The sequence below is a fragment of the Castanea sativa genome, chromosome 3 (genome assembly GCF_040712315.1).
Source record: "Castanea sativa cultivar Marrone di Chiusa Pesio chromosome 3, ASM4071231v1".
Taxonomy (NCBI): Eukaryota; Viridiplantae; Streptophyta; class Magnoliopsida; order Fagales; family Fagaceae; genus Castanea; species Castanea sativa.
Window position 1 is genome coordinate 4,228,508 of NC_134015.1, and position 7,784 is coordinate 4,236,291.

Genomic DNA, 7,784 nt, shown 5'->3' on the forward strand with positions numbered 1-7,784 from the left:
TAAATTTTTTTAGCACCAATGAACAATCAGTTGGTAGATATGCAACCCACTTACGTTCATGAGTTTGTATAATTATTATATAATATTTTATTCTAACCTCCCAAATAAATTTATAAAAAAATCCTCTCTCTCCAATTTCTATCTCTTCTATCTGAGTCTCAACTATCTTTGAAAATCGCCGATCTCTTTTTCTCCCCATGCTGCCGCCAGTCTCTATTCCTTTCTTAATGTCGCCGAGATCTCTTCCTATCACCATGCTGCCGATTTCTCAACCCATCTTGGTGTGATTTTGGGTGGTTGTGGGTTGTTGCTGGGTTTTGGGTGGTGCAATGGTGGCGTGGTTGTGGTGGCACGGAGGTTGGGGGCTGTGGGTCATATAGGTTGTGGGTCGGTTGATGCTGGGTTGTGGGATTTGTGGTGGTGGTGTAGAACAGAGAAAGAGAGGTGGTCGATTGTGGGCTATGGGGTTTGGTGGGAGTACGGCGGTATAGATCGGCTTGCTTGGTGTTAGGGACGGAACCAGGATTCATACCCGAGCTAGGGGAGCCAAAGCTTAAAACCAAAAAAAAAAAAATATGAAAATAAAAACTAACATCTATTTCATATTCAACAAAATACTACATACAAAATACGTATTTCTTAAACATTTCATATTATAAAACACATCAACAAAGTATAGCATAAAAAATAAGTGTCTCTTATTTTGTACACAATTTTTGTTTAGTTCATATTTATTTTTTTATTTTGTTTTTGTAGTTAAGGGGGCATGAATTTTATTTATTTATTTCTTTTCTTGTAGGTCAATATCTAAATATTTTAGAGGAGGAGAGAGAAATATATATATAAATATTTAAGGGCAAACCTTAATTTTTTGTATACCAATTTTTTTTTAATGGGGTGGGGAGCATGGCCCCCCTCTACTCTATTGTAGGTCCGCCCCTACTTGGTGTAGCTCAACCTGGCACGGTGGTGGAGAGTGGAGATCAGCCGGCCCAGTGTGGTGGTTAGTGGGTTTGGTGCAATGATCGGTGGGTTAGGTGGTGTTTGGGTCAGATTTATGTGGTGGGTTTCGGTGCTTGGATTGGTGCTTGCTTGGATCGGTGCTTTCTAGAGTTTGAAGAATTTGGATCGGTGCTTGCTGGAATTGGGTGATGGTTGTTTGGGTGGGTTTCAGTGATGGTTGTTTGGTGGTGGGTTTTGATGGTGGCTGGGTTGGAAGTGGTGGCTAGGTGGTTGAGCTTTTTTTGTTGATGGTGGTTGAGTTTTTTTATTTTTATTTTTTATTAATGGATTCGATTTTGGGATGGGTATTAATTGTGGTGATGGTGGGTGGTGGCAGCAATTTTTTTGGGGTAATTTTGGTGGTGAAGAATTGGTGTTTGTGGTTTGAGTTTTGGTGGTAGGTGGGTGTGTGGGTTTACCGGAAAAATAGAGAAAAAAGAAAGAGAGAGAGAAGTGAAGAAAGAGAATTGAATTTTTTATAGTATTTAATATTGTAGTTTATATTATTTTAATAAGTTGTATCTAAAAATAGAAACTGGGATATAGAATGTGTTGTAAAATGAGATGGTAAAATAGATAAAGTAAATTTTTAAGACGTAAAATAGAACTTTTTGGTATTTTCAGAAGCTGGTGCTCTAAAATAGATAAAACAAGTTTTCAGGTGTAAAATATAACTTTTTTAGTATATTACTGTTTCCACTCTAATGCAACCCAAAATAAAAACGTGTGGGAAAATCAAGGGAAGCGTCGGAATACATTCCCACATCCACCCAATGAATGGCCAAGACGTGTCCATAATCTGACTAACAAGATCGTATCGCATTAAATGCAAAAGTAGCAAAATATCAAGGGGCATGGCAAGCCAAAAGTCACGGCAACCACTCATATTCCTACAATCGTCTAGAAAATAAAGATGGTCACACCAATGTTCAGATCAAAGCCACTCATCTTGTTGTTGCAGGTGGTGTTTGACCTTCCCAATCCACTTGGTCAAGGTACTCGACTGACGAGTCTAGGTATTATCATATCACCCACCATCAGTGCATTTGCAGCAAGATGACTAGGCCTCATTGTAACAATATGGTTTTTAAACCCGGACTGGACAGGCGGTCCGACTGGGTTAACCGTGAACAGGTCATGAAATCGGTTTTTATATACAAGAACCGAACTTTTAATAAATCTAAGGGAACCGTGTGAACTGAGGTTCAACCTAGAAAACCGGCCGAACCGTGGGCCGGTTCAACCAGATCAATTGATTGTATATAATTTGAAAAAAATTGATAAAGGTGTTGCTAGGTGTTGAACCTGATATCTCCCCCCCCCCCCCCCCTCTCTCTCGTTTTAAGCACTATGGCTGACACTATGACCAACAAACCAAGTAAGCTCCTTGTGAGCTAATAAGAAGTATTATTAAATTTATATTAGATTTACATGATTTATAATTTCCAAACTTCCATATCACCTCTATCTCAATGTATTAAATATTAATAAATTTGTTTTCACTGCTAAATTAACTTGTGACTTAAGAATAATACATTTGCATAGGAATTTACTATATATGAATTTATTTTAAAAGTGATTTATATTTAATAAATAATTTCTACTTGAAGGATTATTATACAATATTTATTCATGCTTATTTATGTTATATTATATTCTATTAACCTTATAACGTACTATTTTATGTTAACCTTATAATATCATGAAAATTTAATTGAAAGTTTGGTTTTTTTTTTTAGATATTTTATTCAATTTTACTAATATTTACAAATTTAATACCTTTATTTTATTTAAATTAATTACTAAATTAATTATGACATCATCACGGTTCGACCTCGGTTGAACCTCGGTCCAACCTTAAAAACCTTGAATTTCTTCCTTTACCGGTTCTTTGAACGGCCTGGGTTTGAAAACCATGTGTAACAGTGGCATTGTTAGCGCAAGTTCAAGTTCAACCTCCCTCCTAAAGGTAAAATCATGGTAAGTGTTGATTGTTAATTATGTTTCATTTATATTTGTCATCTGAAACAAAGATCCAATTCGTCAAGTCAAAGATGGATGCTGGCCCAAACTTCAGATTACAAAAAGCCCAAGCAACCAAATTGTGAGCTAAAGAATTTAGGCAATGTTTGGTAGAAGTTTTTGAGTATTGTTATTGAAATTGATGTGAAAACTGTGGTTTAAAAATGTTGTAAAAACGCGTATTTAGGGTTTGTTTGGGATCCGCTTTTTTTACTGAAACTGAAAACTTTTTGCTGAAAGAACTGTAGATAAAGGTAAAAGTGAGTTGAAATAGTATAGTGTGACCTATGAATAGTACCAAAAAATGCAGTAAGACCTATAAATAGTAGCAAAAATAAGCTGAATGGTAAAATAAGTTAATTTTTTAATTTGAAGCCAAATGCACTTAAAGTACTCGTAATGCAAAAAATGTTTTTGATACTATATTTCTAATAACGTATTTTCAAAAGTAAAAAAACATAATTGTGTGTTTGGTATATGTGTGTATTTTTAAAAAAAGTGATATGTAGTCTAATTAGTGGAACCTACAGGTTTTTAAATATTTACAAAATTCCAATTGAGTAACGTTGTTTGAAAACTAAAAACTAGTAAAAGATTTTTTTTTTAATTTAGTGTTTAAACACCATAAAATGAGCAACGTAACTCAAATACTCTTTCATAAAACACCCTTACCAAACATTTTAATTTTTTTTAGCGTATAATTTTTAGTATTTAAACATTGAAAACTGGACTTCAACGAAGGGAGGAGATAACCCAATAAGGCTTTACTTCATTCTCTTTCAAGGGCTCTGAACACTTGCGTATCCCCTACCAGAATACCATTTGAGAAGTTTGATGGTTTGATTAGGCAAAATTGACAGCTTCAATTTCAAGTTTGAGAAGGCCCAATTTAAAGTAACAGCCGAACTTTTCGAGGCCCAATTCAAAAATCGGAAGAACTGAAAGTTGCATTGCATGTACTTAAGTTTAGAGGTGACAAGAAGAAAACCACAGGCGCATCTACAAAACCAAATACCAAAGAATGGACAGAAGAGAAATGGTACCTGTTAAAGATTCTGAATCTATTTGTTACACCATCTCAAACTCATATTTTTACATTTTAAACAACTTTATCAAACACCCTTTCAATAATATCCCATTGTCTTATATTATATTAATCCAAGTGGATTGATTCATGGGATGGACCTTCCAATAATGACACAATTTAGTGGAGTCAAATCTTCTTCTTCTTCTTCCTTTTTTTTTGTTTTTTTTTGTTTTTTTTTTTTTTTTTAAGTAAGTGGATGGATCCAATCTACGCCTATGATATAAATATATGACCACCATAAAACAGTCATATATAATGACATCACGTGAGTGTTACGTCCAAACTGGTTATTATCTGTTTTTTTATATATGACTGGTGGATATTAAATTATTAATTATCATCTACCTGCTTTTACTCTTTTCACAGTTCCATTCGGCAATTGAGGGAGGGCAGATCCACTCATCCCCTACTCATGCACAATAAATCAATATTATTATTGATGTTTGACGTTTTGATTCTTTGGATTTAAACGAGGACACCTGGATGAATCTCTTCGTTTCTAAAGTGAGCTACTTGGGGTCAGGCATGATTAAACATTATTTAAACTAATCGTCATTAGTTTGGTTTTTGTTAAACTTTATTATCTATTCCACCTCATTCCTAAGCTACAGTACTATTTAGAAGAACGTGTGTCTTGTCTCTGTATATGTTCTTTAAATAATATAAAAGATGGAAAACAGAAGGGGAAAAGGAACAGTTTAGATAGTTCTTGCCCAACCACATATATTCCAGAAAATACAAAAGTTGAAAGAGACTATAGATCGCTCAAGACCATATGGTTATATAACTATATAAATATGTACAAGTTTGGCGACACAGCACTACAGAGAGTAGACAGATGAGGCCGGCGTGTGGGGTTGCGTGTCTGGGCGCGTGTCAGCGAAGACCCAAGTGGGGATCCACGTACATGTGCTCCCTCATGTAAGTTAAACCATAACCTAACTTCAAACCCCACCCAAGAAGTTAGTGACAATAAAAATATTGAGCCAAATCAATGCTACATTGATGTTTTCGATAATTTGAGCAAATCCAGCTGTGGTTTTAGGAATTTTTGTTAGGTGGTTGTTAAAAGTTTCACTCCACCGGTATAAATGCTTGTGAAGTGTAGGAGTAAGAGTCGGGGTTCAAGTCTCTAGGAGGAAGTTTTACACACATATACACTTAGATTAGACTAGAGTAGAAATTCTATCTTGTATAAAAAAAAATTAAATTATCACAATATTTTTATTTGGTACAATTTTTTAAAGAAATTGCAAGATTTAGGTACAGTACTTAGGTACTATTCCTTAGGTTTTCCTTTTAAAATTTTGTCATGTGGATTTTTTTTATGGGATGGAAGCATATTTTTTAGTTAAGTAGCAACATGGCTAAATCCTAAGAGGGAACTTAAGGAACAATACTTAAGGTACTGTATTTAAGATTTGTCCTTAAAGAAAAATGAAATTAGAAATTATTTTTATTGAATAGGTTGAACGAGCTACAAATTTAATATTTTTGTTTTATAATAGGCTTTTTGTTGAATAACTTTTTCACTTGTTGTTTGGTTGTCTTTTTTTTGTTTGGTTTATGTTTGTTGTTATTTGAGCTAATATTTATTGTTTTTATTTAAGTTTTTTTTTTTTTTAAAAAGGGCCTTAGAATTATGTTTGGAGGCATAATTAATTTTGGAGTAATGTTTCGTCCACAACATTTTTACAATAAATCTTATGCAAAAAACTCTTATTGGTGGGTAAAAAAAATAATATTAGTATTTGACCCAAATTAGAATCAGTAACAACTTCCTACATTAGTTTTGTTGTAAAATTATTGTGAAAATATTGTGAATGTAGTAGCACTATTATTTTTGTTGAACCCAAATTTTTATAATTCTCAAGTCAGGATGTTCAAAAATTTTGGTAGGTAATCACTGTAGGTTAATTTAGCATATAATATTTTTCTAACAATTGTATATATACTTTTTTTTTTTTTTGTGCAAATCAGAGTGACCCTCTGACCACCCTGCACGTAGAGCGGCCACTGAGCATATTCTAACCACTTATCTACAAACTTGGACTACTTTGTGGACTATCCTTACTGTGTGCTGAAGTTTCAGAGTCAGCAAAGACGACTAATCACTATCCAAAAACTTATCACTATCCAAAAAAAAAAAAAAAAAACATTGAGCTCTATCCTTATCATTTTCAACAAATAAAAAACGTAATTTACCAATTCTACAAGTTACTTTTTTGTATACTTTAAAAAATATATATAAAAAATAGAAATGATTTTCCAAACATTATTTTTTACTTTTTAGCATTTGAAAGTTTTTTTTAAAAGTAGAAGCCAAATACATAAAATGTAAAAATTATTTTCTAAAAGCTATTTTCAATTTCAATTTTTTAAAAGTTACTATCATTTATTTTTAATAGGAAAAAGTTATTTTCATATTGCTTTGAAAAGGGAAATAGGAATCTCCTGCCTATAAGTTTAGGAGCCTAGTGGGCTTCTCCAGTCACCCAAGCCCATGACCAGCATCCACAAGTAACGGGTGCCACAATTTTAAACGCGAATTTATAGCGCGTGTATGTCAAACATCATATACCATCGTAACAACAATCAGCAATTCGTCAACTCTTGTATATTAAAACAAAACACGCGCTTTTCAATAAAATCACGCTCCCAAACTTGAGCAACACGCAAAGGCTATTTTAGTAAACTCGACATCCGGACTTGCTATAAATAACACAAACCCTACCTCTTATACAGCTTTCGTCTCTTTGTCTTTGCTCTCTCTCGTCGGCTAGGGTTTTGCGCAGCTCTCTCAGTCTCCCCACATCAGGTTCAATCTCTCTCTGTGCCTTTTATCTGATTCTTCTATTATTAGATTCAGTCTGTATTTCTTTGAATCTTCTATAATATATATGTATTAAACTTAATAGGTTATGATATATTGTTGTTGTTGTTGTTGTTGTTACAGATCTGTGAAGTTTCTATCGAAAGGCTTTGGTTTGAGCTTCTAAAACTGTAGTTTTTTTTTTTGTTAGACAGGTTCAAGATCTGATTGTAAAAATCATTAAAATATTGTGGTTTTGGTCTCTTATTTTAGCTGGGATTTTGGTGTTTTAATTATTATGATTTACGTATTTTGGGATGAACTTGGTTGGGTTGTTTGGTAGCACTTATAATTATGTTTGATTGTTTTGGGTCAAGTTTGTACTTGATGATTTTTGTTTTCAATTACTTTTGAATTTTGCTTCAAATCTTTTAAATAATACAACTTTTAACTTTTCTGGAAATAATAAAGATGTTTCCATAATATGATTAGCGGTGGCAGTGGATTTGACTAGTTATATTGTAATCATACTATACCTGGGGAGATCCGAAGACCCCCACAAAATAGCTCAACTTGACCTTGAAAAATTTAAGACCATAAAATTTTTTACAACTACTAACCCCAATTTCACACTATCACTTCTAAGTTACTTCAAAGTTGACTGAAGAGCATGGGCCATAGCTGACTCTGAAAGATAAAGCAAGACTTTTTAATGTAAGCATGCTCGGGACCCAATGATGAAAACGAATAAATTTATTTCCTTATTCAAACCGACCAACAACATCGGCCATATCAATTTAACTAAGAATGGTAACGGGTCGAGTTCGGGTCGGATTTTTGCATACCTGGACCTGACCTGCG

The 7,784-nt window shown here is 33.6% G+C and overlaps 1 long non-coding RNA gene across 1 annotated transcript; it reads left to right on the forward strand.

Moving 5' to 3' along the window:
- Window positions 1-6,854: 6,854 nt before the first annotated feature.
- LOC142626829 (uncharacterized) lies at window positions 6,855-7,290 on the forward strand. Its single transcript, XR_012842675.1, has 2 exons — window positions 6,855-6,929; window positions 7,068-7,290. It is a non-coding gene; the product is annotated as an uncharacterized LOC142626829 (long non-coding RNA).
- The last annotated feature ends 494 nt before the right edge of the window (window positions 7,291-7,784 follow it).